We start from the raw sequence: 24,296 nt of genomic DNA on the forward strand, positions 1-24,296 counted from the left end.
TCTGTCACTTCACATGCTTGGGGCCAGTTATTTCTGGGTTTGTGACGTATTCATTCCTTATTTAACCTAAAATCTGAGACATAACTTCAATATTTTGCCTGTATATTAAATTCTGTGTTGATTTCCATTTTTAATAAAAAAAAAATGAATAAGACATTTAAAAAATGCTATGCATGACAATGTATCGTAAAAAAAATTAAACTAATAATAACAATAATATTATCAGGCTCAAATGCCTTAAATGATCACATCTCCCAAAACTACTAAACAACGAAATAACTTGTTCCATTGTCCTTGTCCCATAACTTTTTGAGTTCTGTTGAGCACAGACAAACACATCAACGCTGTCAAAAACATAACCTCCTTGACGGAGGTGACAATATGGTTGAAGGGTTAGATATCAGAGGTTGAATGTCTTGGAATGGGCCTCACATTAAGTTCCCCTTTTGAGGGGTGAGAGTCTTAGTTAGAGACCCCGAGCCCGCTGACGTGACATACATTTCTCAGAGGGGGAGGAGGCCGTCAGACATTAATCCGGTTAGAGATAAAGTGCTCATGAGCAAAAGAGGAAGAGCAGCCAAACCATTGTGCTTTGACACATCCATCATGATGAGTACTTTCATCTTTGATGTTGGAGGCTTTCAGAATGCATAGAAATGGATTTAGGTCACACTGAGTGATTTGGGCAGTTGGAAACCTCCTGTGCTTTTATTCCTGAGCTCATTGAGGAAGGTATTTGGGATTTTCTGCGGCGCTGACAATGTAACGGATATTTTGCGTTTTGATTGATACCGTATCTCGGGCGTCCTCAAACACATATTTTCAAAAGTGGCTGTGTGAAGGAGTTGGAGAGCGAACAGATTTCAGTCCCACAAATCTTTGGAGCAGATCTGCCATGCAGCACACTGGCCTCAGTAAAAGTTGGCCTGTACGGTTGCCAGTTTGTGTGCCTGTGTTTGCGGGTTTTTGACAGTCATTCTCTCAGCCGCTTCCTTGTCCGTGATTCTTTGTTTGGCTTGGTGAGTGAGCAGCGGGAAGCCTTCAATCCAATTTGCTATCGTTTGTCATGACTTGCCCCTGTGACACACACACATACACACGTTTGCAATGGCACAGCATCTCGCTTTCACAAGGAGCGGTGGCCTTAAATGTCAGGCTTGCCAATTACATTGTACTCCAGTGACCTAAAACTACTGCCCCTGACAAATCTCCCAACTTTTTGAAGGCATTCTAAAAAACGTAGTTACTCTCTTATTATTATTATTATTATTATTTTTTTTATTTTGGCTTGGCTCAAATTTCCCTAATGGATTGGTCCATCGATCCTTGGAGATATCCACATATTCCACTCGCCCTTATCCGTAGCCAAGCTGCAGACGTTCATACTGGAAACATGAACTCTACCTTTGGTAATACTGTAGGACCGTCAAGTTTGGGGCGGGCTACACAAAGATTACTTGCTCTCTACAGTTAGCCTCCTTTTGCAACTGGAGGACATTGGAGCTGCTGGTGAATTTCTGGCATAAGAGAAGCCCAAAATATAATAGGGATGTTGCCAAACCAACCAGAGAGGAAGTGCACCTATCCAGTCTGGAGATCTGGAAGGGGATTTAATCTCAGTGTCTTGTGCAGTAGTTTCAGTTGTTGTCAGTCAAGGAGAGTTGGTTCCTAGGTATCATGGGTAAAAAGTCTAAAATAATATCTATATCAATATATTGCGATTGCTCCTGCTGTCAATTCAGTATTGGAGGGAAGCCGCCAACAACCAAAAAACGCCAAAGCAAAAGACCTGGAAAGTATCTGGAGGACATGATCAGAGTGTGAAACGTTTCGAACCCTCAATAACATTGGTGGCTGCTGAGTTGCCTTGTGAGATCGAGCCGTGCTATACATTTCAGTTGAAATCGCCTGACTTTTAATGCTGACTTGGATACTTGCTGTGGTCTCTGACTTTATGTAACCATTACTAAACACGAAATGATTCTTTACGATGGGAGACAAAAACCCTGCGCCGCTCATGTGCACTTTACATTAGTTGTGTCTTGCAATGAGGTGTGCGGAAGCCATGACAGCCCTGCTCCAGTGCGTGAACACGGAGATCAGATGCTTTTCCTCCACAAAACTCTTCATATTAAATTAGATTAGATGGCCTTCATTTGTCCCACAGCGGGGAAATTCAGCGTGTCACAGCAGCCAATGACAACAGAGACACCTACCACAGAATTAAAGCTAATGCCAATGAAGGCATTAGCTTTAATGTAGGACCAGGTACAGCTCAGATTTTGTGAAAAGAAATGTTCGCTGAGGTTCACAGAATTTCATTCATGTGTTTATACATAACTGTTTTTACTACTGCACATGCACAAATACGTTATTGTGGTCATTTCCATGCCAGATTTAAAAAGCTCAACATGAGAGGTGACATGACACAAATATTTCTCAATTTTGAAATGTAATTTCATTATGTTTATTTTACTTACTTCCCACTGGATTTACATCAAAACCTTTGAATTAGAATCACAGTGAATCTTTGCTGTATTCAATTGCAACCTAAAGAATCGAACCGCAGACCAGTCAGAGGTGAACTTTCCTGACAGAAACACCCACTGACATTCCTCATCAAGTCAAACATATTCAACCTGTCAAAAGCTCCTTTCGTACTCCACGAATAAAGAGGAGGCGTTTACAAAAACTGTGAAATACACCTCATTTCAGCAGATTAATGTAATGCTCGATGGGACCCAAAAAAGGAGATCAGAAATGTTTCGTTTAAATTCGACCCTTAGAGGTTTCAGAGTTCTTTTTCAAAGCTACTCAGATGTGGTGGTGCTCCACAGCTACATCCCGACCCTCACTGTTTAAATATCGAGGATGACTTGACAGGCCCCTCTAGTGCTGCATCTAATTGTGCAGCGGAAACTGTCTGCGCACTCATCTCTGAACGCAGTCATTAAGAAGAAGGCATAATGTCATTAAACAAATTAACCTTGTTGCTGGTTAGAAGCCGTCTGTGGCTCCACTGCTATTCTTCCATCACATCAGTGGTCTAAACATTTAGAGGGGAACAACTTCACCCAATATTTGATTAATTAAAGCGCAATAGGAGGCGCAGCTGCCAGTTTATATTAGTCGCTACACGGTTTCATGATCTATTTCTTCCCATCCTGACAGCCCGATCAGGTTTCTCTAACATTCCGGGTTAAGGGAAAACATGATTCACTCTCCTGCAATAAATCCCCCCCTGAGAAGCCACTGGGTGGGTTTCATTTTGTAGATGGATGATGGTAGAGAGGGCTAGGCAGGGAGTTTGGAAGTGGATTGTTGGTGTTATTCTCAGACCTGACTGGTAGCTGGCATAGTGGGTCGGGCCCCTGCTTGTGGACGAGGGAGAGCCAGAACCCTGGAATGGTCAGTAAGTGAGTAAATGTGAGGGCTGGATGCCATCTGGACTGTGCAACCGATGGGATGATAGCAACTTTCAGATGGACAGGAAGAACGTACTGGTCCCTGCTGCGGTGGCGGCACCGAAACCCCCGAGATGAAGATAAAAGACTCCAAATTCAATGCATAATAATAACTTTTTTTTCCATGTCAATCACCGAGGGAGGAAAAAATGTGATGGTTTTCAAGAAGATTCCCGGCACTACTTTGACCCACACTATGCGACCTGGCTACTGTCCACATCCTGTTATATCTGTCCAATAGGAGCACCTGCCAAGTGCCGCGGGTAGGTTCACTGTGCTTTTTGGCAGGAAAATCAGTCAAAATCTGCTGTCAGAGTGTCATTACCGCTCTCTGATTTGATAGTAATGGAATGCCTGTAGATTACAGAGCAATGGAAAACTGCTTAAATCACCACCAGATCTACTTTAACATGCGATTAAAACTCAAGTGGCCGATCTGAATTTGAGGCACAATTCCTTCCCTTCTCCACCATGTGATGTCTGCAGCTTCATTTGAATGCTTGCACGGTGTGAAACAAGCCACAACTCTTTTCAAGGCGTTGCGATATTGGAGCGCTGTGGAATGTCAGGTATCAGGGTTCAAGATCAAACCCTTGATGGCAGCGCTCGCAACAAGGCAAAACATTCTCTTTACTCAACAGAGTTCCATTTCAGAGAGCCGATAACATCTCGGAACACAGTCGGGACAATTAGATGTGTGTTGCTGATTTCCCAACGACAAATGGTTAGAGGAACTAGTACTCCTCAAGATTATACAAACGCCTTCCATTACATTAATATTTAGGACCCTAGCATTATATAAGTATATTAAGGTTACCATAGAAACCAAATGCAAGAACCTCATGGTGCAGTTCATAAGACATATGTGGAGTTGAGAAACACTTTATTATCAGATGAATCATGGTACATCTTTTCAACCAAAATACTGAAAACATATGCATGAGTTTATTATATCAATAATCCTTTATTTACTCATATTCTTGCTCTGGATATACCAGCCTTTTCTCATATTTTGTGCCATCAGGGAGGTGTTTTTTCCACTGTTTGCCTGTGTGTCTGACGGTAAAGTAAGTTAAGTAATAAACTGTAAACAGATTTCAATTGAATATTCTGGAAAATGTCGATCATCAGACAAGCAAAATGTTATTTTTAGTGTTGGTGGTATTCTGGAAATGCCATCTGGACTACGTGTAAATACATAAATAAATAAAATACACTGACATGGGCAAAGCAACTACCTAAAGTAGCAGCCCACTGCTTCACGTAATGCAATAATATTGGGTGGAAATAAATAAATAAATACATAAATAAGATGTTCCACAGCTCCTATTTATCCTCAGATTCATTTAATATAATTCTTTGACTGAGCACAGTAATATCCCTAATGGGAAGCAATTCTTGACCATTAGACAGGTAAGCTTCAGTTGGAACAACATCCAGAGTGGCAGAGAGAAGGTGTCACAGTGGCGTCAGGTGGACCTGCAGTGGGTTTGAGGACCAGCATGTGTTTTATTTCGACAACCCTCGCTTACGTTTCTCCTATTGCAGCTAGTGTTAGTTTATGCTGTCACGTCGCAGCAGTAATTTTGGTGAAGTTTACAAAAAAATAGCGGTGTCTTTTCAGACTGGATGCTTTTGCTCGACCACACGCTGCATGGTGCCGACACAGATCTGCGCATTCTCTCTCTTTGCCTGAGCCTTGATTAAATTTGTTGCCCGAGCCCCCCGCCCGCCAGACAACTGTGAATATGAATGAGACGTTGGATGTGGCGAAGCTCTGTCCTTGCTTTTCCTTTCTTCTGGCCTCATTATCCATTGAACCCTCCTCCCCGCCGCCCCTCTAACTTCTATTATTTCCCTCCTTTCACCAAATGTGTCAACACTGACTTCCACAAGAGGATGAAGCGCACAGCAGCGCACATACAGATAAGTCGATTCTTCGCCTTAAAAATTGAGAAATTAAAGATCCTGCCGATTTTGCAGGGGGAAAAAAAGGACTCACTAGATTCTCTGAACTTCTGACCTTTGAGGAATATTGCTTTTTATGGTTCCAATAGAAGTGGACGTTAAAAGAAATAGATTAGTGGTTCTGCTCAAAAAGGCATTTCCAAATGTTTCACAGTATGGAAATGAGGATCCTTATTATCCCTCTGTTTGGATATGCAACCATTTCAAATTCTCTCTAAATATATAATATACTTTTTTTTTTCCAAAATGTCTTTTATTCAAGCCTTAAAATATAACAATTGAGCAGAACACAATACATTCTTTAAAGTGGATTTCCATGTCACTGTTTTCAAACCTCATGACCGAGAGGCATCAACGCAATTCTGCTGGTGTCTCTCTACTCTTGTAGAGTTTGATTTTTCAGCTGTTTTCACTGCATTTGGTTTTGTGTTGCTGGTCCACTTCAGTCAAAAGAAGCCTCCCTTCCATTTTTATATGTTCACGTTGGGTCTGTGGTTGAATTGGTCACCTGGTTCTCGCGGCAGTCCTGACTGCAGGGTAATTATCGGCCTTTGATCGAGAGCCTTATCTGGCTGCGACCTTCAGCCTTGACTGAGTAGGTCACTGTTGAGCCAGAAACCACAGCATCCTTCCAGTTTTTGCATGAAAAAGATTTACTATTGTGCTTCATGAAACTTTCTTGAGGGGAGCAACAGGAGAGGTTAAAAAAAAAATCTGTAATGAGTCTGTTCTGTAGCGCGTCCTGCAAGAAAAAAAACAAAAAAAAACACTTGTCTTGATGTCAAATAAATGCTAAAACAAACCCTTTGTTCTCATTATCAATCAGCAATCGTCTGAAGAAAGGTGTCTGCTGTGTCTGCTCAAAAGGGCTAAAGATGTCAGCCTCTAACACTATGTCATGTCACAATATTTCATCATCACGGTATGGAAGCCGCACAGTGCTGCAAGAAAAAAAAAAAAAAAAAAAAAAAACATCAAAGACATAGCTGACATGGCGGACAATTCGCATTTTCCTGTGGGTGACATTTGTCTTTGCTAAGGCGTCTCTTTGGGACCCTTGGTTTTTGGAACGTTCTAGTTGCCGTCACTGGAAATGAGAAATGGAATAGAAGAATATTTGGTTTTTCACTTGAAATGCCAAGCTGAATAGTGTCTGACTTCCAAGTATGAAGAATCAGTATCTGAAACGATGGTATTTGTTCCATCAGCTCTGATACTGCTTGTAGTCTGCTAGGTGAATTTAACTATTGGAAGATCTCTGCTTTGTCATGTTTGTGGTTTACATGACAAATGAAAAAAAAAAAATAGGGCTTCTTCATCCTCCCAAGTCTGACCAGTCCTTTTCTTGTCCTCTTTTATCATATCCATAAACCACAATGTCTGACAGATCTCTATAGTGTTGTCAAACATCATGGACCAAGGAGACTCCTACCTGACCTCATCTGTCAGTCTGTCCATAACAATAGCAAATGCGGAGCTGAAGCCTGATGTTATCCTCTCTCGAATCCTTTTGTGATGCCAACAACGTACCTCACCACTGTCTCACTGTCCTCATGCAAGACCGGCACAACCCAGAAGTTATTTGCTGTAAGTCAACTTACATGACTCTTGGCAAAGGAATTGACGTGCACCTGAAGGAGAATGAGGTGAAGTTTTCAGCCTAGATAAAGAAAATATATCACTAAAGGGGCAGATACTGTCCCCTCTCTGCTTCATTTCAGTGCTGACATGCCATTGTACTGGAACAGTTGTATGCATGTGGTTGGGTTAATTTAATGAATCGCTTTGTTCTCATTCAGGTCATCCTTAACATACCCATTAACTTTCATAGGTTTGCTTCCCCATATCTTTTTGAGATGAAGATATCAGCTACATCTCAATATTTCTTTTCTAACATGATCTACCTTGTCACTTAAAGGGGCCCTATTACGCTTATACATGTTTTTGCAGTTAACTACAGTGTTAGCAAGATGAAATATCATTTTAGCATAAACTGAAGTCTTGAAATAAATAAATAAAGACAGGGCACCTACGCAATACATTATATTTTGGCTGATTTTCGTTCTTCCATCGAGCATGGTCAGGGTGATTATCTCCACCGCTCTTTACTACGGTGATATATTTTCCAGTGGGAGGATGTGTGTGTTTTTGGCTGAGAGGGAGATGGACATATTAGTCTTTCTTGAAGGCCCCACTACAAAGGCTTAGTGATTGACAACGTTCGGTCTTCATGTTGCAGCCAGGTTGGACAGAGTTCCGTCTATGCAGCCCTCAGTTTACTGCGGGGAGTTTCACAGACATGAGCCGCTACTTTGCAGGTTTCGCAGAAAACCACTCAGGCTGAATTATGTGGGTTTTCCCATCTATCTGTCCCGCCTGGATCTGAATATTTTTGTCCGTCACATCTGCAAATTTTTCGTCAACTCGAGTGAATCAAATGTAAACACCGTTTGAGGTCCATAAATCTGCGTCTCAGTCGGGAGTGACAAGTCGAGTCTAGGCGAGTCAAGGCATCTTGGCAAATTTTGTACACCTTGCCTCCATCCATCCATCCATCCATCCATCCATCCATCCAGCCTCAACCCCCTTTAATCCCTCTACCTGGTCCTGGGTCGACCCCTCAGTCGCCTCCCAGCTAGCTGCGCCTGAAACACCTCCAAAGGGAGGCATCCACATGAGATGCCCGGACCACCTCAAGTGACTCCTCTCAACGTGGAGAAGCAGCGGCTCTACTCCGAGTCTCTCCTGAGTGACAGAACTTCTCACCCTATATATATATATATATCTAAAGGTAAGGGTTGGGATGAAGAATGATCGGTAAATAGAGTTTTCCTTTTGGCTCAGCTCTCTTTTACACACAACCGTGGGGTAGAGCAGCAATGCGCCCCACTTGAGAAGACCCCAAGATGCTTAAACTTCTCCACTTGAGGCAGGAACTCATTCCCCACCTGAAAACCGCAATGCATCCTTTTCCGGTGGAGCACCATGGCCTCGGACTTAGAGGTGCTGATCTTCATCTCAGCCCTTTCACGCTCAGATCCAAACTGAACCAGCGAGAGTTGAAGGTCGCACTGTGAGGAAGCCATCAGAACCCAATCATCTGCAAATATCAGTGACTGATCCTATCCGATCCTCAGTCCGCCAAAGCGCAAACCCTCCCCACCAGAGCTCGAAATCCCATCCGTGTAAGCCAAAAACAGGATTGGAAACAAAGCACAACCCCCTGGAAACACATCAGACTTGCACCCAAAGATCCGGACACAACTCCCGCTCCTGGAATACAAAGATTGAATGGGCCAAAATAGAGAGCCTCCACCCCATACTCCCAAAGCACCTCCCACAACTTGTCCCTGGGCACCTGGTCATACACCTTCTCCAAGTCCAAGTGGTAGGTCATACTCCCAGGCACGTTCAAGAACTGCTGAGAGAGTAGTCTCCCTGACAGAGAGCAGAATGGCCGGGTTACGGAGAGCATCTTGTCTCCCTGCCATGAAATACAGCGCTTTCGGAGCGAGTTGGCCATTTTGTACATTTCAAGCATATATGACTTACAAAATACAAACATATGAAAATGTATTTGGATGCAGCGCTACTAAAACAGGATGAAGTATTCTATTTGTGAAAAAAAGCACGGGGTTCCTTCAACAAAAAAAACTACAAGCGAAATTCTTATTGGAGGAAAATGAAGGAAAACCCAATGTCAAAATATGTCACATCATCCAAGGTGAATCACAGCAATATTAATTGATGTGTTCTAATGCTTTCGATGTCCAATATTATGTGATAGTTGCATGAATTGAATCACGAGGAGTGTTATTGATGTGATCCAGGTTAAGGCAAGATCCCAATCATAAAATAGAGAGTGCTGCATAATGGGCATATTCTGAATGAATAGGTAGGAGGTCAGAGAAGATATGGGTCACATATAGTTCTGCTTGTCACGGTCTCATATGTGGCGATCTGGCGAAGCAGTCTTTCATGGCTGCCTGCCACACATGCTGCAACCGTTAAAGGAATCACAGCAGAAGCTACCTCAAGATCCCTCCTGGGACAAGGTCTTAGTCTGCCCACATACAAAGGGAACACCATAAAATCAAAAGGATAACAAATGACACAACACAGAGAAAGATTTATGAACCGCTAAAACACTTCATTTCATTCCACACACGCAAAGAAGGAAACCACGCTATACCAAATAATAAAAAAAAGACGAAACATCACAGGCTGTTTGAGCAGGTAAGAAAGTAAGAAAATACTCAAAGAAAAATGATCTGCCAAGAGAGAGAAATGATTCTCTTGTAGTCTTCCCTCCTGAAGAGAAAGCGCCTCATGAAAATCCAGATACAGCGAATATCCAAGCTCTTTTCACGGGTCATTATGGCCCAGACATGTTGAAGTGCCGTCAAAAATTCCTGCCATTCAAACTTCAACACTTTCCCATAAAAATACAGTGTGAAAGGGATATTTCCATGCTTTATTTTACTTAACACAGAGTGGAATGTCTACCTTGTGGTTATAGATGAGTGCACTTTTGTCCTTCAAGTCCAGTCTGCAAATGTGTCTGTCTTTGAGCGTCTGGCATTTCTTTGGATTCTTCTTCTCTTTGATGGATCTTCTTTAGTAGAAACCGGCAGAAACTCCTGCAATAATGTTTCTTTGTTTGAGTGAGTCTGTCTGCAGTCTTAAGAAGGTTTGGCACATGGGACGCTTTAATTTCCGCCAGCTTCTTTTTCCAGCAGATACTCTCAAATTGGATACTATTATGGAGTCAGATTGAGTTACTTTCATTGTCTATATTAACACCTGATCTCCAAACCCCGTTCAACCTATATCTCATAACTGTTGAAGTTATCGCCTTGTAGCATCTTCTAATGACTATAGATAACCACGTTTTGAATGATGATGTAATTGTCTTAGTTCCCAATTGCAACACACAAACCATGTCAACAAAATGCTTGAAACTTTACTGCAGAGGAGGTTTTGATTCATTCATGGTTTTATGAATAATAAATCAGTCTGTAGTGTCTGATGAAGGAAGTGCTAACACAGCAGTATCCAGAATCTTCACATGACAAATAGCTCTTATCCGGACAAAACTTTCCCGACATGTTGGGGGGCGGTGTGATTATAAATGAAGTGAATAAAACCCAAAAGTTATCTGGAATTATTTGAAAAATTTTAAAGTTCCATGTGATTTATATATGTATATGTTCTTTACGGGTATAATGGTTTACATTTTTTTTTTTTTTTGACTCGTCGATATTCAATACAACATTAAGAAAAATCGCAAATATTGAAGTAATCCAAGTTAAAATAAAATAAATAACAAACATTTTAGCACAAAAAGTATTGAAAACAAATACAACATTATGGGTAATGTGCCTGATTCGCACTTCTCTTGTGTGTCATACATTCATCATTCTCGATGACGTGCTTCATCTTCATGTGATGAAAGGAACACGCCACCGTCATTCCATAATAAAATATGTTCTTCCCTGATCTCAGACAAGATGATACATAAATCTTTGGCATGCACTCTATCTTCTGCATACGACGCCATTTTGTTAGCATTTAGCATTGCTCATGCTTTCTATTAGGATCCAAAACTGGGTGAAGTTAGAAGTGACCAAGCATACCTCTTTTTAAATAAGGTTACGTGAGTTGTTACATTGCCCAAGTATGTTGGGACAAAATAAAATCTGGCAATAAACTGTACGGCGGAATTACACTTGGGAGCACAATGACATAATGTCCTCACTTCTGAACTCCTAACTTCACCCAGTTATCGATCAAAATAAAACCATTAACAATGCGAAATACTGACAAAACAGTACAGACGTAGATGGTTTGTAGTGCGGCATTTCTTCATGGCAGCATACTTCATGTACATTTTACACACTATAGTTGTGCTGTCTTTCTTCCTGTAACTAAACCATTTCCATAAAACAGACGTCCTCTTTTTCTATCTCTCTTTAAGGTACTTTTATTGTAGACAATCTTTCCATTTTCCGTCTCAGAGATGAGCAAATCATCGGTCAAACTAAACTCCACAATATGTATCGCCCAGCATCACATATAAGTAAACAGTGGTATGTGGTGAGTGTAACTATGGCATGAGCTACATGTGCGAGTGGCCTGTAGGGAAGTTTAGTGAGAAAGTTAGAGGGCAGAAAAAGATGGAGACACCATGAAAAGGGGGCAACCAATGAGAAGGAACAGAGGAAGATTGGCCCTGCCAACAACCGCCACACTATCCTGGCCATCGAGTGGTGAACACAATTCAGGTGCCGCAACACCTCAGCTTGGCTTCCAGACGCTGGCAGGAATGCCATTTATGTTATGGCAGAAATGTATATTTATAAAATCCACTGACTTATTTAGAAAATGAAACAAAAACAAGGCAATTTCTAAAACTATAGGAAAAAAAATGTTTAGTCTGAATAAGTAAAAGACAGTGCCTATTTAAATTAAGACGAAATGAAACAGAAAAATAGTTTCAAATTATCTTACAAAACAGACCAGAGACGTGTTCTTTTGTCGCAAAAGTGAAGTGATATGACTGGCGTATCAGTCATTTAACTTTATAGGCAACACTTCTTAAAGTAGTATGGCATGTTTTTGTCTATTTATTTATTTATTGTGAAAGTCTCAAGATGTTCTTTTCATAAACCTCTCTCTCTTCCTCTTCTTCTGCCGCTTATCCAGGGTCCATTCGGAGCAAGGAAGCCCAAACTTCCCGGTCCGCACAAACCTCCTCCAGCTCCTCCCGGGGGATCCTGAGGAGTTCCCAGGCCAGACCCGAGACATAATCTCTCCAGCCAGTCCTGGGTCTTCCCCGGGGTCTCCTCCCAGTAGGACATGCCCGGATCACCTCCCCAGCGAGGCGTCCAGGGGGCATCCGGATCAGATGCCCGAGCCACCTCAGCTGGTTCCTCTCGATGTGGAGGAGCAGCGGCTCCACCCCGAGCTCCTCCCGGATGACCGAACTCCTCACCCTATCTCTAAGGGTGCGCCCAGCCACCCTGCGGAGGAAACTCAACTTTTCATACACTTTTAGGATAAATTATACAGCATCAACGGTGTTCATGTCATCCAGTCATGGAGTATGAATCCTCCCAAAAGGCTTGATGTTTGATCTGAAGACAATATCAATGAAAAGTTTTCAGCTCACCCAAAAAGAAATAAAAATGCTGTTTAATCCGTGATCTCATTAATGTCATGAAAGAGCTCTGTGCGTCTCATATATCTCAGTTCCCTTGACAGAATTCCGCTCTGCTCAGTGAGCACCATACATTTTGGGATTCCAGACACGCGTATGTTCGTTTGTAGTTGAAATATGTTCTCTGTTAATTAGCACCATTTACTGCAGCTCCTACAAATCAGATCATTCATCTTGTCAGTTTAAGCTACAGAAACCCTTTTTTTCTTTGAGATATTTCTCAGATGTACAGCTTTGATTTTTTTTTTTTTCTTTCAGCTTTATCAAACACTCGAGACGCTGACCTTGCAGGAAAACGCGAACTCCCCAAAGGACAGTGTCTGGTCTAAAGCCTTCACTACTGTTCTACTTTGGAGTCGCAGTCTGCGCAGGCAGCCAGATTGTCTTCGCAGCGCCAGCCTCTCTTTCCTTTGGTGTCCAGTCTTTCAATGCGCCTTGGTTTTGGGGAGCCTTCCAGTTTATCTTCATCAATATCAAAGGTGTCTGTGCGCTCTAATCAATTTTCACAGAAGCACTTGATGCGGCTGCACTGAAGGAAATCAATTGTGGTGCAAAGATTCCTCAGCCACTCGCAAATGCTTCTTCCTCTCACTTTCACCAAGCACGGTCGTGCTTTGCTTCATTCAAGCCCTCCGTTCTAACTGCTTCATTTGAGCCAATTGAGCAGCTCGGCCTTGTCTTGTCTGCGCTTGCCCTTGATGGATCAGACAGAGGTGCATTGAGCAACGCATGGCTTCATTGTGGTTGGCTCTGCTCCTATTGTTGTGGCTGTGTTCTATCTGACTCACCATGTGACTTCAGTCCAATTCCATCACAATGAAACCTGCACTCAAGCTGGTTTATTTGCTCTTATGGCGGTGATGTTGTAGTTTGGAATCACCTGCTCCTGTTTAAAGAAGGACAAAGCAAACAGGGCATTGAGAAGGCTTTTTGACACTTTTTATTATATATATATATATATACATGCTTGCTTTTTTATACTTTTTACTATATATATGTGTATACGAAATATTCGAACAGAAAAAAAAAACAGCTTGAGTTTATTGACTGTATTTATTTGTATTTATTTATTAATACATTTATTATTTATGTGAAGTTGAAGTGGCACCAGCATGTTCAATGTCCCATTTCTTACCTGTTACCCACTCCAATGCACGGTTCAAACTGCTGCTACTTGTCTTCACTACGTAAAGATGCCTGGCGAGTAACCAAAATAAATAAATAAATACATGGATAAAATAAGAAATAATAATAATAATAATTCCAAAATCGACATATAGAGCCAGCTCTGTAACTGAGGTGCCAGGTATTCCGGTTTCCCTCCTGCCCACAGAGCTCATGCTCATTGCGGATCTCTTATTTAAGGTTGTAGACGCTGGATTAACAGATTCAATCATCCTGTGGTAAAGAACTGCGGTGGGTCTAGTTGGATGTTGGTAATGTAATGCAGACCCTGCTCTGTTTTGTTCTGCTGAATCTGAGCAAAGGTCTCTATTTGATACAGGTTCTCAATAGCAGAAATTATTTGGTCCGAAATTTTACTGACAAAGGGTGTTCTTTCACATGAAATATTATGGCTCAGAAGGGTAACAACACTGAGTGGAAAAATGCCCCCATTTGGGAGAAAAAAGATGATATTTCTTGTTTCTGAAGTGGAACAAAAGACGAGGAGTCCTGGTCTCTGAATAAATGAAGTTGCACCAAATAGCCTGGAGAGCAGCCATAAGTCGCCCAAGCATCACATTTGATGCCATCACTTGCCAAGTGTCGTTGTGTTCACTGCATTTTCAACCAGCAAAGACAAATAAGCTCTGAAGCAAGCGTTATGCTTCACAACTGGCACATAATAACTGCTCTCGCCCAAGTTAATCTACTTAAGGGCAACATGCAAAGGCACACCTTTTATTTAAGAAAATGCGACTAAGAATTGAGTGTAGCACATTTAGGAAGATGGACTCCCTTTTGTTCACATTTTGTTATCGGTTGCAGGATGATGCATCTCAGTAATATTCATGGAAAAGAGGGCAACAGTTCAAGTCATGCTGTTTTTTTACAGTGTCCATGAATATTCCTGCAGTTCTTATCAGGGGTGAGATCCTTAAAAAAAGCATGAATTCACTATCGTCCAGTGAAGGGGATAGAAGGATAAAGATCTGAAGGGCCAGTGGGATACACAAAGTGCCAGCATGAGGAGAATTTGATACTGAATCTTGGGCTGCTGCTCAGTGGAGGAAATATGGGGGGCTTAGGGACCTGACAGAGACATAATTCAATATAGCCTGAGGAAAAGACAGAAGGTGAAAAAATACAGTCAAACACAGACACGTTTAAAGCATCAACACACTGGGGATCACACGGAGAAGGAAGACTTACGAGTATTTGCGATTGATTATCGGGGGTCAAGCTGAACACCACGAGGTCCAAATTGTTGCTATGAAAGAAAAACTGTCGGGCCGTGCAACACTTCTCTTCCCGCAGTGACAATAAGCTCGCTGTCAAAAGAACATGACTGATGGTTTTCACAGACTCCTCTAAGGTTACCTCAGCAGTGAAAGCCAAAATGGGCACTCTCACAAAGAGACTTTTTTATATGTGTTGCCTTAGCAGGCTAATGTGGAACTGTGCTTAATCTCTTACTAAATATACATCAAGTCGGCTGGAAAGTAAATGATGAAGTTGTTTTAGCTGTGTAAGGACTTAGAAGAACAGGTCAACTGGGCACACAGGGCTTTGCTCAGGCCTGGCAGTGTGTGAAGAGAACATGTGCAAAGTGAGTGATCTATGTTTTCACGTCTCCACTTTGGGAAAAAAAAAAGCAAAAACTGTACATTTCTGTTCCATGTTATATGTCTTTTGACTACCTGTCACATATGACATAAAGTCAAATATGTAAGGTTTTATTTTATTAGATGCATGGTGACTGAAAAACTGAGGGTGCACACTCTTAAGGCGTGACAGATCGACTATTTTCAGGTAGATTCCTGCACCCAATATCGACTCAGAAGCCGGCCTTCCCTGTGTCATGCAAATCTGTTTCAACATAGTCAAATGTTCCCCACTCAAAGAGAAGGGTTGGGGTGTGGGACGGGCATGAGTTCTGATCACCAGTTGATGTATACATCACATCTGGCCTTGTGTTTGTCAATTGTTGGCACCGTGAGTGAAGGGCGTAAGATTCAGAGCAGGATCTGGACCTGAGGTCGACTACTATCTGGAATATTCTGCCTGGATCTGGGACTTATATTATTAACTTGATCCTGCAACTCAAGGCCATATCTGGCTCTCATCTGGCAAACTGACACGTACTGGATGTGGCCAATTGTTCAACAGTCAAAGGCTAGATTCTGTTTTACATCATGCATTTTTCTGCATCGCTCTTGGACACCAAAGTTCACTTGAAACGACTGTGGCTGTTCTCCTTACTGACGGTGGCACCACTTTCTTCATTTCAAGTGTCGCCCTGCTCGACAACGTCAGGATATGGAAGGCTTCTTTTGCATCGGCTGCCTCATAACACAAAAGACACTGGACTTTTTTGAACGGCACAAACAGACAATCCAGATTCCCCCCTTATTTGATGTAATTTAAGCAGCTGCATGCATTTAAGATATATGTACATGACACGGGGAATTTTCTTTTTTCCATTCCATCGCCATTAATAGAAGAAAAATCATCAAAACTACAATTAAATTCAGTGAAACATGAGGCCATTCAATAAAAAACAGAGGGCTCAGTGATAAATGACAAAGGCCTGGCTGTGTGATAAAGATGAAAAATGAACTCGGAGCAAGCAAAACAAAAAAGCAAAGTAAAACAGTTCACTCCAAATGCCCACACTTTTTTAAGCACCCCTTATTCCTTTCTAAACAGTATATTAAAATACATATTCACATTTTTTTCCTGGTAGAATACTCAAAGCGGTTGTGCCAGAGAGTGACCAGTGTATCATAATATTTGCTTTCCCAATTGTTTTTATTTACAGGAGCGGATAATAGGACGCTGGCATGCAGTGCTTTCCTATTATTCATATCCATACGCCCTGACGGAGCACAAGTACAATAGCAGTTGATTGAGGCAGAAGGGGGCGGACGGGGCAGAAGTCAAACTGTCCCTCAGTGGCACAAAAGGCCCTTGCAGAGTTCACTGACACTTAAAAGTACAGTCATGACCTTTCGACTGTGCTCTAATTACATTCATGTCCTGGCGTTGGCAGCGACCTCAAAATTGCTTGCCGTTCTTTATGAACTCACCACTGGGATATTGTCCCATCCGCCCGTCACCTGGGATCTTGGCTGCCCCAGCGCTCCCCTCCTGCTGATCCTCCACTGTCTGAATGAGCGTTCTGAAATGCCATGGCTCTCCCCGCGCAGGCATCTGGCTGCTTTCACACATCACCCATGTTTGGCTCATGTTCGGGGGCCCTCTACCGAAGTGAGCTTTCCATGGCCAACATGAGCAGCAGAGTGACTTCAGTGGTGGTCAGCTGCCAAGACGTGCCAGAACCCATCAGCTCAGTGTGGGCATCCATAAAGGCTCCTTTCTCGGCCAATATGTTAAAGAGGATCCGGCCAATGACTTTGCTTCCCTCTCAAATGCTCTGCTGATCTCACTATGATTTCCAGTTCAAGTGGGCAATATATATATATATACTGGATGTATTATACATATAGCTTGTGATGATGCCAGTTCTACAAATATATATATATATATATATATATATATATATATATATATATATATATATATATATATATTTATATATATATATATATATATATATATATATGTAGTGGATGTATGTGGTGAAGAGGGAGCTGAGTCACAAGACGAAGCTCTCGATTTACCGATCGATCTACGTTCCCACCCTCACCTATGGTCACGAGCTTTGGGAAGTGACCGAAAGGATGAGATGAGATACAAGCGGCTGAGATGAGTTTCCTCCGCAGGGTGGCTGGGCGCACCCTTAGAGATAGGGTGAGGAGTTCGGTCATCCGGGAGGAGCTCGGGGTGGAGCCGCTGCTCCTCCACATCGAGAGGAACCAGCTGAGGTGGCTCGGGCATCTGATCCGGATGCCCCCTGGACGCCTCCCTGGGGAGGTGTTCCGGGCATGTCCTACTGGGAGGAGACCCCGGGGAAGACCCAGGACTCGCTGGAGAGATTATGTCTCCGGTCTGGCCTGGGAACGCCTCGGGATCCCCCTGGAGGAGCTGGAGGAGGTTTGTGTGGACCGGGAAGTTTGGGCTTCCTTGCTCCGAATGCTGCCTCCGCGACCCGACCCCGGATAAGCGGCAGAAGAAGAAGAAGGTATATATATGTATGTATAATGTCTTGAAAATATTTGTATAAGAATTTCAATTTTATAAGAGTTTGAAGTACATGGACATTGTGTAGCGAAAAACATCCATGAACATGTGTGTGTGTGTGTAGGTGTGTGTGTGTGTGTCCAGTAGGTAATCATCTAGTCTTGGATATGAGTTATTGAATTTTTATAGCATTTTTTTTTTTTTCATCGTGTGAGTGGTCCATGTCCTGAAAACTAGATGCCACCCGAAACCAAGCTGCAGTGTCTTAGCGCTTGGGTTGACATCATTTCATTGATATTCCACGGGCAGCACACTTCATCTCAAAGTGTTATTTCTTATGTCTGTCAAAGCCCTGTGATCCATGAAACTGGCGAGGACGGGTCCACACATCGAGAAGTCACTGCGAGCCACCGCAGATGGACTCTTCTACCAAAAGGTCAGATAGAGAAAATTGAGTGGAAGGTTTCTTACAGTTTCATCAAATGAGTAAAATTGGATTCCAGAAATCCTGGTGCACATAATAGATACCCCACAAGGTGTCATCAAAGCTAGTCATAAAAGAGGAGCGAGGCAAGGAATGTAGAGGGAGGGGGTGAGAGGCATAATAAAAGTGGCCTTTATTTAGAGCTGAGACATTGATTTCATGGAGCAGATTGGATTGATATGACAAAAAAGAGGCCGCCACACATCCTTGGGAATGTAATGCTTCACGATTAACATGCATACTTTTGTGTATGACCATCTATGCTGTATTTCAACGTATACTTGGTAATGTATTGACAAAAAGTAAGGCAGCTTCAGTAAATATATGCACATTCATTTAACACCTGGACACCTTTGACTGATGGCAGCCAGGTGGATTTTGTCCGCATAAGTGATGGAGACCTCGAGGACCCTCTGGGTGAGTGGCCTTAAGCCTCAGCTCAGGTTCTGATTCAGGCCATGCAGAGGTGGTTGGTAATGGCTTGAAGCAAGAATGCCAACTGCCACCAAGCAGTTCATTACTACTCATGTTTTTATTTTCACTTTGCCCGTGCGATATACCAGTTTATTCAAAGGTAATTCATTTTTATGTACTGGTATGCCAATGAATTTCTAAAATATGCCCGGATCATCCCCCGACTACAAATCTGCAAGAGGACCCAACTACCGAATAGGCGCCCTCATTTTTTTTCTTTTTTTTTCTGTTTTTCTGCTGTTGAAAATTACGTTAGATTATACTCAAAAATAACGTGTATTTATTAAGAATGTCATTTATTCAATGTATTAATCACACAATTTGTGAAAAGGTACACATTTCTAAAAGGTGTTCACACAAACAGCAACTCTGGATGAGTGCAGTAAGTGTACTGAAGATGAATTTACATCAACGATATTCATCAAAGAAACACTTGATAGTGTTTTACAATGATAGCACGGTAAAGACTACAAAAATGGCCGTGTCCCACAACTCATTTCAGGGTCAACTGACCACAGATCACCAAAGCTCAAATGAACTTGTTTGCACCTGAAAAATAAACAGGCTCATCTTGGTCATTGCATTTCAACACGTATGTTACTGTGACGTCAAAACCATGTGACATCTCACAAAGTCCCCACTGATGAAATCTATTTCCTCATTCGTGTTGTGCACAACGTAACTCAATGAGCAGAGTGTATAGCAGTTTTACCATGTGGAAAAAGCATCAGATTGACGGGCGACACCTCATCCAAGAACCATGGAGTCACAGATTCTGCACAAAGCCAAAAAACACGCTTAATTGAGTTTTTTTTTTTTGGATGAAAGATGAAGCTCTTTCATGACAATAGTGATCCACGGTTAAAAAGACGCTGTCTGTCAGCGATCCCAACGTCCATTAAATGAGCTTTTGTGACAGTACTTCCAATATTTCAATGAGAGCTGTCGGCAGATGGAATCCACCAAACTTAGCATTTTGTGAAGGCGCCATAATAAGTAAACTTCTCTGAAATCGATACTTACTTACACACTTCAGTATATGCTAGGATGGGGTTTTATCTTGCTAACAATTTAGATCACCCTAAGAACATGGAAAAGCACAGTAGGGAACTTTAACTTTGACTTTGCATCAATAATGTACACAAAATGTCCTGTGTTTGTTCGTACGTAGCATGTACTTTTTGTTCAGTGGCCGACCATGTAAGACCCAGTTCTCCCACGCACTACATGTTGGGACAAAGAGAGCTCATACACCCACTTAGTCTGGGTGTCTGCCTGCCTGGTGTGTTACATTCTGAGTTGCACCCTACAGTAGCAGCGATAAGATGCATACTTCAGGGTGAAAGGTGTTGAGAGACGAGAGTGAAGATTACTGAGAAGGACGCCTTATCTGAGGAGATGTGAAATTCCTTCAATGTGAAAAAAAAAACAGCTGGGACATTGGCTTCTGATGTGGTTCACATGATTAAGCAAGACTTTTAAACAAGATCCTTCACTGTTTGGCCTAAGTCAGCAAGTTCCTTGTCAATGCCCAGTTAGATAACAGAGTACATTTTAAAAAGATCCATTCACCCATTTCCTCCATTGATCTGTGGTCAAGTCATGGAAGCGGAAGTTAAAAAAGTCCTCTTCTCTCAAACCTACAAACCTCATGTCCTCCTTCACCACCTCCATAAACCTCCTCTCTGGCCTTCCTCTCCACCTTCTGCCTGGCAGTTCCAACCTCAACATCTGACTTTTCCAACCTCTCTGACTTTGTCTCCTTCACACCTGACATGTGCTGTCCCTCTGATCTACTGCTTCCTGATCCTATCATCATCCTGCTCACTACCAGAGAGAACCTCAGCATCTTCATCTCTGCTACCTCCATCTCTGCCTCCTGTCTTTTCCTCAGTGCCACTGTTTCCAGACCATACAACATTGCTGACCACCCTTTTGGACACTTTCCCTTTCATCCTTGCCGACACCCTTTTGTCACACATCACACCTGACACTTTTCTCCAATGATTCCATCCTGCCTTCGCCCGCTTCTTCACCTCTTTCTCACACTCTCCATCGCCCTGGACAGTTGAGCCTAAACTACTCAGGTGAAATTATTGAACTGGCTGCCACTTTGAATGACATTTTTAAATATCAATATAGCCAATAAGATAAAGGTGTGTTATACAACGGATAGTTGTACGAAAGAGCGGCTAAATAATGAACAAAAATAACCGTAAAAAAGGCGCTTAGTGGATCAAATCTGTGGCCAACAGAAAGAGCATCTGGACCGTTGATCACGCTACAGTGCGACTTGAGTGCAGGGTCCAGCATAAAAAGCAAATTAATTGATCAGACTTTACCTATTTTGCATTTTTGACGCTGTAGTACTTGTGCAGTGCTCATAGACCAGCTAAACAGCCTTTATGAGGAAGGCGCTTTAAACGCCTTTATGAGGATGGGCACTTTACGATCACATATAAATACAAAACCACACCATAAAACTCTGATGGACTTTAAAAAATAAATAGTGCTTTTGACACCACATCCCCATTAGAGAGTTTTCTCTGCGCGACTGCCGTGGCGCATTAATGAGTGAACGCATGGACTGCTGCAGCTGTAAGGCAGCAGGAGAGGCGGCGCGCGCACATGCAAGGAGCTTTAACACCTGCCTTGTAATTCGCTCGGGCTCAGTCTTGGCTCGGCTCCACGACGGGGTCAACGTGTCTGCTAATCTGCTAATATGGTGGATATAATTGCGATTGAATGGTTGGTGGCATTCTGTGCCCACGGGATGCAGTTGTTCCTCCCCACTGCCAACGTTGTGATTCCCAATAAGAGCTAGTCAGCTCTGTCAAACTGATCAAGCTAATGCAATGGGATGGCTTTGAATTGACACATCTGGCTGGTGAGTGTGTTCCTCAGCCTGCGCTTGTACATCAGGCTCCTTCTCCGCTTAGCCATACACACTTAATACAAACAAACAAATGCCGACTATAGTTTGCATGCTGCTCCTAAGATATGTTCACCATGTTAGTTTTTTCTGCCAACAGGGGTGTTGCCAACTTGGCGACTTGGTTACTAGGTTTTGTATCTTTCCAAAACTTAAATGACTGAGAATAATGCACGAAATATTTGGGTGTGAATGAACAGCTTGCCAAAGTGTCAAACTCACTAAGGGAAGCGTGAGTTCCTAGTTTCTTCTCATCAGGACTTGTTACCCTCATCTTCAAAATATATGAACGTTGTTCTTTCTTTGAAATCGTGTTAGCTATATGCCACATGCCTCAGTTATTCTTGTCGCCATTCATTCCTCAATTGTGAGACTCTAATGTGCACCTCTCTTCCCCCCCCTCCGACCATATTAACCAGCACTAACAGCTCCTTCCAATAACTCTCAGTTCAACTTTTCAACTGTGAGGAACTGTGTTCCAGGCATTGTGACGTTCAAGGCAATTTTCAGGGTTTGGGTAAATTTCTGGCTGCTAATTGGATTTTACATTTTTTTTTTTCCCTCCTCATTCAGTTTATTTAATTAACACAGAGATTCACACTGAATGTCTTTCGGCCATCCATTTCAGTGAGGAAAACCTTGGGAAAAAGAAGCGGATAGGCAGTTATGCTAAGTGAGGGACACATGAAAGGATGTTGCACGGATACATTGTGTGTAGTTCCGTGTTTCCTCCTGCGCGTACTTAGATGTCCGCTTGTGTCCTTGTCAGGCCAGTTCAAAAAGTCATAAGAACAATCTTTTAAATGTAAAAAAGAGAGGCGTTTGTTTTGCTGCTTTTTACGTAGACATGTCAGAATCGGTTCATAAGTGGTGTCATGACTGCTAATCTAAGAGCAGATGATTCTGAACTCCGAGGACTCGGACAAGCTGGTTCTCCAGGTGTATACATCTCTGCAGAGGCAATCAGTGGAATGAGAACCAGCTGCGCTGCCATGAAGATGGAGGGCGTGAGAGAGCAAACAGGAAAACAAAGAATCGGAACACAGGAAGTGACAAAGTAAAAGCACGAACCATGACAAGTGGGATCATTGTGACAAGTTGAGGACTATTTCAGCTGTAAAAAAAAAAAAAAACCAAAATGGAATGGAATGAACTCAACAAATGAACTGTATTCATTTCCAAACAAATGGAAAACATCTAGATTTGACCAACAATGAATAATATTTCATCTCATCGTCTGAATTTTGAATTCAGATAATGAATGAAAATAATTCTGGCCATGGCACAGTCGCGCACAGGACAGTGAAATTATTTTCATGCATCAATATTTGCTCTACAGAACCTAGTGTATTTCATCTGGTGGGTAGAGACGACAGTAATAGATGCATTAAAATATGCCTGACACCATTAAAACAGTAGACCTTTATGCTGGGGAAAATCTGCTGTGCAAATGACCTTTAGTTTTAATCCCACAGCAGGTTAATTGTATCGTGGCCTGAGAGGAATGTAGTGGTCATCCTTCGGTGCGAGAGTGTGCTTGGTCTGAGTCATGCAACTGTGAACGGAGTTCTAAAATTAAACCAGGTGTGTTGGTAGAATTATTCAATCTATTTTCTGTTTGCATTTCTCATTTGCATGAGTCCACTGACTTCACTTTTCCTTAAGCATATTTTAGATTCCTTGAGCTGTAGATTATCATGTGAATTGAATTACCAGTAATGCTCAGTAATATTTAAACTGTCTCATGATGAATAAAAAATGAAAAGTTTTACTGAGTAGTTTGGAATACAGACGTCGCGAATGGTCTCAAGTTGACATTCAAACAAAAAGCTGAATTTAAAGGTGATGAGCACCGAGCGTGACAGAAAACCTCTTGGATTAGTTGTTTTCTGCCTTGCGGCAAACAGCACCTTTTACCTCCAGTATCCCTCAGTGGCCTCCGGTGAAACGCCCTCGTGCTTCCAAACCTCTTGTCACAGGTGAAGGAGTAGCAGAATAATTACCTCAGCTGCACGGATGCCGGTGCTCCCTCCCTGCGCTTTCCCTTTTCTATGCCTTCTCCTCATCCAATGCATTTCAAGCATTCATTTCTATGTTCATCTCGCTCGGACCCAGGAGGAAACACCTGTCGTGATTCTTAGCCACTTTTCTATTTCTGCTGTGGATCTCTACAACGGCGACCCCTTGATAATTCTGGCGGTTAGGAGGTAATTACATCTTTAGTTTGATAGGAAGTGAAGATGGTTGAATGGAAATGAGAAGCGGTGGCCAGATGGAAAAAAAAAAAAAAAGCCAATTTCTTTTGTAGGTCGTGAGGCGTTTATTTGTTTCAAAGTCAAGGGGGCTCACCTGTGACTGAATGGCCTTTTGCACCGCCATACCCGAGCGTGTGCATGTTATATTTGTTTGTGTTTGAGCTGAATGTCATCCCAGACCTCGCCGGCCAAATGG

This window comes from Synchiropus splendidus, chromosome 1, assembly GCF_027744825.2.
Source record: "Synchiropus splendidus isolate RoL2022-P1 chromosome 1, RoL_Sspl_1.0, whole genome shotgun sequence".
Classification (NCBI taxonomy): domain Eukaryota; kingdom Metazoa; phylum Chordata; class Actinopteri; order Syngnathiformes; family Callionymidae; genus Synchiropus; species Synchiropus splendidus.